The 7,947-nt window shown below is 45.9% G+C and overlaps 1 long non-coding RNA gene across 1 annotated transcript; it reads right to left on the reverse strand.

The window, feature by feature from the left end:
• Positions 1-2,761: 2,761 nt before the first annotated feature.
• Positions 2,762-7,702, reverse strand: LOC128805759 (uncharacterized). Its single transcript, XR_008436556.1, has 3 exons — positions 7,438-7,702; positions 4,659-4,773; positions 2,762-2,807 (listed from the first exon to the last, which is right to left on the reverse strand). It is a non-coding gene; the product is annotated as an uncharacterized LOC128805759 (long non-coding RNA).
• Positions 7,703-7,947: the final 245 nt, after the last annotated feature.

Here is a 7,947-nt window from a genome sequence, read left to right on the forward strand (position 1 = left end):
GCTGTTAGCTGCTCAAACCACAGTGGGCAGGAACTGGCACTATAGAGCAGTAGCTAGAAGCAATATTATTGGGAATTATAAATTATTCCTCTGCCCGAACTTTTCCTCTTATTCACATAGCTACATTCATTTTTAAACATGTGGCAAACGAATCGCACAGTGAGGACAATTGGGACTCTGTGATTTGGGGAGCACCCGCCACCACTAGCAGGGATGGATTCTCCCCTGGGAACAACGGAGTAATGCCAGAGTCACAGCTGGGGTACAGCAGCATAATCTGGGCCAGTAATGCCTGTAAGGGCAGACAACACCCAGACAGAGGACCAGAAGCCCCAAATCCATCTTAGCTGCACACACAGACTCCTAATGTCTCCTTTGGCTGATGTTTTCACAGCACACGGAACTGAGCTGTTGCAACCAAACATCAGAGAGACTTGGCCATCCATCATTTGTAAAACACTTCATGTACGTAAGAAACAATAACAACATTAAAAGAACATTATGGCACTGACAAAGCCAAGCCTAAAAAGTGAGGAAACACAGCAATTAAGATTTACTTATGCCTCACAGTATAATATTTTTCTGCAGACCACATACTATTTTTTGGAATCAGGACCCATGCTCAGGAGCAGGACAGGGAAGGTCCAGCTTCCAACAAGCTATGGCAACAACCCTATATCAAGGACTTTAGTGACACAGGATGAGTGCAGCATTTGGATATGAGAGGAATTGTATGAAGCTGCATCCCTTAAAAGATGCCTCTATGGGTGCTGGTGCCCCTGGGCTCTTGCCCAGCATGTGTCCCTGCACAAAGAGCTCACAGAAAAGGTTGGTTTCCTGCATCCCCCCTCTGCCACTCAACCTCACAGACAGCCAAAATGTCACCCGGATTTATCTTAAATTTTAAGTCCGTGACATGTTCAGTTTAATGCTTTCTAAAAAGTTGTTATCACTGAGGAAATGATTACTGGGATGATAAGCTATGAATGACTTATTCATGCACTATTTTCAGTCCTTCATCAGTCTACTAGATCTTGTGCTTATGTTCCAATCCTTCACATACTGATTAATTTTTCACGTGCTACCAGGCCTTTTTCAAGCAAGGACTGCCAAACTAATGCAATCTGGCCATTTGTAAGCTGTTCCTTTCCTTTTTTGTTTTTATTACCCCATGCCTGGAGTACAAGCCTGTGGAAGGAAGGAAGGGTCTGTCAGAGAACTTGTACGATACTCGTGATTTATTATTAATTGCTGGCACAGCAGTCCCTCCAGGTCACAGGACCCTGCCTGTGCTAAGCAACATCTGGATGCTGTGCTGGGCAATGTATTGACTAGGAAAAGGGCTTTTCCCAGCCTTTCTAAGCAGGCAGAGGTAGCGTTCCCCCTCCTATGTAATGGGAATGGCAATAAAGTGCTGGCTGACCAAGTGCACGGGGGGCCGTGCTGCAGCAGAAACTGGGCAAGTGTCTGGAGCTGAACATTCCACAGCAAACCTAGGAAACAGGCTTTTCCCTCACCTGAAGTCTGCAGAATTACAGTTTTCAAGGATTTACCACTTAATGGCAGAATTCTGGCCCACAATTATGCTGTGTTCTCTCTGCCAAAGCATATACATGAGCTGTAATCAGAGAGCGGCTTTTTTCCCATCCTCCCTCCAGCTTTGCCATGAAGTGGAAGAAACTGTGACGGGTTGAGCTTGCTTTTCCCTGCTGTGCCAAGAATGGCATGTGCCTCATCCCAGAGAGCTGCTGCTCAAATGCTGTTGCTAAAAGCCCCAGGCTTGCAGCACACAGTCCATGGCCCCACCAAAACCAATGGACATCCTTCCATCTGCACCTTGTGGCAGGATCAGGGCCACAAATACAGGCCATGAGAAGCGGGCAGAACATTAAATAAGTTGTGCCCTAAGGGAAGTGGCCAGCACCAGTGCTGGGAGTGAGAACTAACTCTGCTTTGGCAGAGACTCCCTGCACAGCTGTAGCCAAGTCTCTCAGGTATTTGATAGTTTGATTCCTCAACAAGGAAAAAGTAATCCTGCCTTCAGCAGAGCACTCTGAGGATGACTGCCCCGGGTTCTGGAAGGGACTCTGATGTACAGCATGTATAATGACCCTCAGATACCTAAACTTGATCCTTCTGGTGGAAACATTTATAGCCCTTTAGTTCCTAATTCCAGCTATACATTACCACAGCAGCAAGAAGGAGCAAGACAAACCTGTTGTCTTACCCAGATCTCTCAAGCTGATCAGCGAACATTTTGGCTTTGCTAAGCCAGCACATTCACTTCTATGCTGCCCCCGTATTCTGCAAGCAATACAATTATCAGGCATTTGGAAAAAAAACAAAACAAAACAAAACAAAACAACAACTATAACCAAAAAAAAAAAAAAAAAACCAAAAACAAAAACACACACAAAAAAACCCCAAAACAAAACAAAAACGCAGGCACACAAAAAGCAGTGCTTTGTGAGCAACCCGCTGCCATCAGGGTCCCAGGTGACCCAGGCTGGCTGTGCTGTGTGCCTGCAATCAGCATGGCTTGTGTGATCTGAACAGCTTGTCCTTACCCCATCACTCCACACATGGGACACTATCCCCTTATTGCCCTCACCCAGGGCCCTGACCTCAATTATTAACTGCATTTAGCAAGGACATTATTAAACCTGACTCTCTGCTCCCAGATGAGCTATCAGGTGTCTCTCTTTAACCCAGCAGGAACCTTTTTCTCACCCCATGCCCTTCTTATTACCCTTTAATGTGCCCTGAAGCTTCTGGAGTAGCTCTGTCCATCTCAGATAGTGTCATTTCTAGAAGGACAAGGGAAAAAAAAAAAAAAAAAAAAAAAAAAACAAAAAATGGATAAGTCCATTCCTGAAGATTTTTTCCTAACTGGCTCTAAAAGGTCTTTCCATTTCCTTTCTATTTTAATCATCCATCTCTAATAACAAATTCTAAAAACAAACAGGTCTATCCAGTCACAGCAAACTGCTCAGCTGTGGATTAAAGCATGCTACAGTTTTTAGCAGGACACTACTCCTCTTTATACTTTGAAAACTGATTGCATCTGTCTATTATGATTAAAAATCAAGGAGATATTAGTAAGTAGCTACTAATTAGCTTGCATTTTAATCGTGGCTTTTATGCCAAACAAACACAGGAGTGCCACTGAAACATAATATAAAATGTCAGCAAATGTCTCCACTTTAGAGCTTGGCAAGTGCAGCTTGCAATGTGCTGATGCCACCAGGGCACAGAAGGGCATTAGGCAATGCTCCCTGCTCCTCCTGGGCTCTGGCACAGGAATGCACCAGGCTGTGGCTGGGACATAACCCTGGAGTGAGTGAGAGCAGTCTAAGGCAGCTTAGCTTCATAAGCAGCACCAAAAGCCCAGTGGAGGCTGTTCCAGCGGCTGAACAAGGAGACCTCAGAGACCCTAGTCTGGTTTTCTACTTCCTCACTCCTCTTCTGCAGGTTTTTACAAGAGGGATGTGTCAGGGTTCATCTCATGTTGGCAAGGAAGCACCCCTGTGCCACCCTCAAAACACACAAGGTGTGGGTAACTGGGTTAACTGGGAACTCCAGTCAGATATCAGCAGCATCCCTGCATCTCCTGCAGCCTCTGCATCACCTATCCAGCAGCAGTGACAGCTGCCAGCCAGCAGTGCAGCTCTCCCATCACTGTCATTTCCAGCACCAGGCACAGGCACTCTGCCAGCAGTGCCCCCTGCAGTGCCCCATGGCTGCACCAGGCCTGACCTCACTCCCTGCTTCATCTGGGCAATCTTCCATCCCTCCCAAAACCACCTAGTGTGAGAAGAGCTGCTCTGGGGCTGCGCTTCTGAAAACCACTACCAAACTTTTCTTTCCCAGTACTGTCCTTCACTACATGTCTGTATGGTGCCCACTATCCCAAAGCCCTCATCTCCTCCAGAGCCCCTAGGGGCTGCTAGATTGCAAAAAATACACACTAAAGACCAACTGGAGAGCAAAACATTCCTCAAACCTATCCTTCCACTCATGGCAAGCAGCTGAAAAATGCAGCATCCTTCAAATAAAAGGCTATGACTGAATAGTGAAAGTGTGACAAAGGTTTTATGGATGAGAATGCTCCTGCCCCTCAAAATATTTGTTTTCAATACTCAAAAAGTAGTATAATGTCATTTAGCAAGGATAATTCTGGCAGTCGATGCACAATCTGGCAGAGCTACAAGTACTGTAGGTGTTATGATACACACACAACATGTTTTACAAATAGAAAGTGGTTTCCAGAGTTCTTTAATATATTCTAATTTCCCCCACCTCTACCCAAAAAAGCTGCAGTTATGAAAATACTGTTGCATACTGAAATATTAAACTAGAAATCTGAAGAGAGTTGTTTTTTAAAAAAGCTCTCTTTTCAGCGATTCCTTCTTCTCTCTTTTTTTTTTTTAAGTCAGGTATGTTTTTAGCAACTTAAACAGGTTGGGTTACCCACAAGAAGTACCAATTTTTCCACCTAGCAGATTGAGGCATTCATACCCTCTTCAAACATTTCTAAATTTATTCTCCAGTATTATTCAAATAGAAATATTTGCATGTACACCCTGAATCGGATAAAACCCTTTTAGTACTAACTCATGGGTAGAAACCACACAAATGAAGAAGATTAAAAAATGCACCTTCTTTGAATCCAAGGAGTCTTTGCAAGAAGTCCTTCCAAAAAGCCATCCTGTCTCAATTGGTTATTATTTCTTCTTTTTGGAGGAGAATCCTGCTCAAGAGCAAATCTGGTACCTATACAACATGCAATGAGATACACCCTTACCTGGCTAGCAGCCACATGGGCAAAGGGGTTATTAGCCTAATTTACAGGTGGGAGACCAAAGGAAAAAGAGACCAAGTGAACTTTGCAAGGTCACCTGAGACACCTGTGGCAAACAGGTTTTTTGCTCGAGTCCCATGCCTCAGTCACAACATAAGGCTTCCTTCCCAAGAAGTAATATCAGCTGTTTCCTGTGGATTTTCCAGAAGCAGGAATGCTGGGGTTTAACTTTTGTAAGTCTCTGAGGCCACCAGCTTTGCTCTTCACTTAGGTGAAGTGACCAGACTCAGTTTCAGAAACAAAGCCCCCCATAGAGCACTCAGGTGTGAGCAGAATCAACCACTGCCCCATCCAACCTCCCACGCAAAGGAGGGCACATCAGTTCCCTGTGTTTGGGCACTTCCAGAGAGTGGAGACCCGTGTTTGATCCACGAGGAGCATGCCAAGGAGGTATCATGATGCAGTAACCTTAGTACTGTAGTAGCATCCTGCACCTGAGCCATGGGGGCCTTACCTCATCTGGGCAGTGCCACAGGACTGTGGGCACATCAATGAGCAGCTCAGCAGAGCTGAGCCTTGCTGCTTCAGTCAGCACTGAAAACAACTCAGTGCACATCCACACTGTGAGGATACATGGGAAGTTTCTTCTGGGAACATGGACGAATGGGCAGATGTCTGCTGATGACATCCCAAATGGGTGGCACAGATATTTCATAATCCAAATGAAGATGCTTCTAGTTTGTCTCAGGGAATAACCTCCATGAAATGCAGTGTTGTCAATTCACTCAGTTGGGATAGGGGATTAACAACCAGGGAGTGAGTTCCCCTATAGGGAGAAGAGCAAGGTGGAGGAAAACTGCAGCCTACAGTCGGGTTTGGCAGGCTGTGCTACCCTAGGAACAGGACAATATAAGGGAGCAGGACCTGGAATCTACTGAGGTTTCACAGGCTTCGTGACCTGTTTATTCCCACAGCCTACTGTGTTCAGTAGGCTGTGGGAATAAATCCAATACATCTGTTCTGCAAAAAAGAGCAGCCTTTCCAATTGTGAAAGGCTTCTATCCACGCTTCCAGCATGGAACATATCCCAGACACCAAAGGCTTCTATCCACACTCCCAGCATGGAATATATCCCAGACATCTTTTAATTGCTACACATGAGGCAACCATGAGGGTCCATGTAGGTTGTGATGAGGGAAAAGCTCTTATGCTGAACTGCTAAAGAGGGGATGATGTGATGCTGAGAACAGGGCCAGAGCAGGGTGGTACCTGTGTATCAGCTGCAGATTACAGCCACAATGTCTGTAGCCTCAGGACAAAATCTGAGAATAAATTGGTACAAATTATATGAATTACCTAAATAATGCTTGTTATAAAATTACATCTCCATGCTGCCATCTGTTAGCCTGCAAGCAGTTCCACAGACAGCAGAGGAACTACATGAAAATAAAATATTATCCAGTACAAGGTGGGGATGAATGATTGTGCCTTTAGCATTTCCTACCTGCTTGCAAACAGACTGCCACCTTTACAACTCTAATTATTGGGCCACATTCTTACCTGAACTCAGCAATGCTGATTTGGGCTAGCTCTGAATCCATGATTTACAAGCATTTGCTGACAGTGGCCTGCTGTCTGTCTCTGGGTTGTTTGCTAAGATCCACAGTATGGCCTGTGGTGTTTCCCCCTCCTGCCACTGCCCAGCTGCCCCAAGGTAACAAATGGTGAGCCCAGTGTTCCACCCATCCACCCATTTGTGACAGGCTCCTTCACCTCGCTCTTCCCCTTGCAAATCCAACCTGGGAGACACAACCCTGACCATCAGTCCAGTCTCCAGTGGAGGTGAGTCCCAACCCAGCAGTTCACGCGGGTAAGTCCTGAGGGACTTAAGCATGTGCTTAAGTTCTCTGCTGGATCAGTGCCTTTGCAACCAGTCTGACTGCTTTGTTAGCAGCGCTGAGCACCAGGGCTGAGCTCCAACAGGAAACAGCAGCTTCCCTTTGAAGTCCTGCCACTGATGTTCACGTAGGTGGGACTTCAAAGAAGAGCCACCGCTTCCCCTCCCAGTATCGGAGGCCCCAGTGTTGGAGAAGCAGTCCTGCTGGTTTTAATTGCATGAAGGGATGCTTTAGGGCGGACGATTCAGCTCTTCTCAGAAAAGGGACAACTTGAAAAAGTTCCCACCTGCTGGCAAGCGACCCAAGGAGAGGTGAACCCATACCCTAAAATACCCTTTAAAAAAAAGGTCTGTGGAAATAAATCTCATTCCCTTCTCTTCCCTGTTTTCCATAGTGCCACTGAAAACTACCTTGTGAGCATCTAGTTTACTCTGGAGCTGCACTCCTGACAGGAGTGCCCCTCGCCAACTGGATGTGGATGAGGAATGGCCAACCTCAGCTCCCATAATAAAGATCACTGGAAAAACTGACTTCAACAACAGCCAGACTGAGCCAACATGAGGAAATACCCCCACAGGCAACCTAGATGGCTGATTCTGCTGCTGACTGACAGTGCAATCACACACCGGAGCTCCTCTAATTTCTCTGTATCTGTTTTCCTTGAGGGAAAACAAACCAGAGAAGTCCACATCCTAAAGGGTGTCAATGAACTCACATGACATCAAAACATGGCCCCACCTCTTCTCTTGCAGACTGCCAATATCCATCTATTCTCTCAATCTTCAGCCAGAAGCAAGACCCAGTCAGAGGGGAGAGGGATCAGACTCTTAACACAGAAAATCCTGGGGACCATGGGAATATGCACTAGAAAAGCAGCCAGCATTCCCAGGAGCAAGTGCAGGATTTACATGCACGTGCAAATCTCTCCCATGTTCATATTGCTTGTTTTCTCCTCCCTGAATTCCCTTCATGTATCCAGAGTCCATACGTTTCTCCATTCAAAAGCCAGCTACATGAGCAGGCATGGATTTTGAAGGAAGATGAGTAATTCTGTGTTCTTCAAGGAGTGAGTCCTTTGTGACCTCACTACACAGAGTACAGCTGAGCTCTGCTGCTCTTGTCACCAACTTCCCATAACCTGGTCATCTGCCCTGGTCACTTCATGTTTTGTACCTCCTCACACAACACTTGCACACTGCTTTTGGAACAAACTTGAGTCAGCAGGAAAGCAATGTATGCCAGTAGGGA

The sequence above is a fragment of the Vidua macroura genome, chromosome 3, assembly GCF_024509145.1.
Source record: "Vidua macroura isolate BioBank_ID:100142 chromosome 3, ASM2450914v1, whole genome shotgun sequence".
NCBI classification, from domain to species: domain Eukaryota; kingdom Metazoa; phylum Chordata; class Aves; order Passeriformes; family Viduidae; genus Vidua; species Vidua macroura.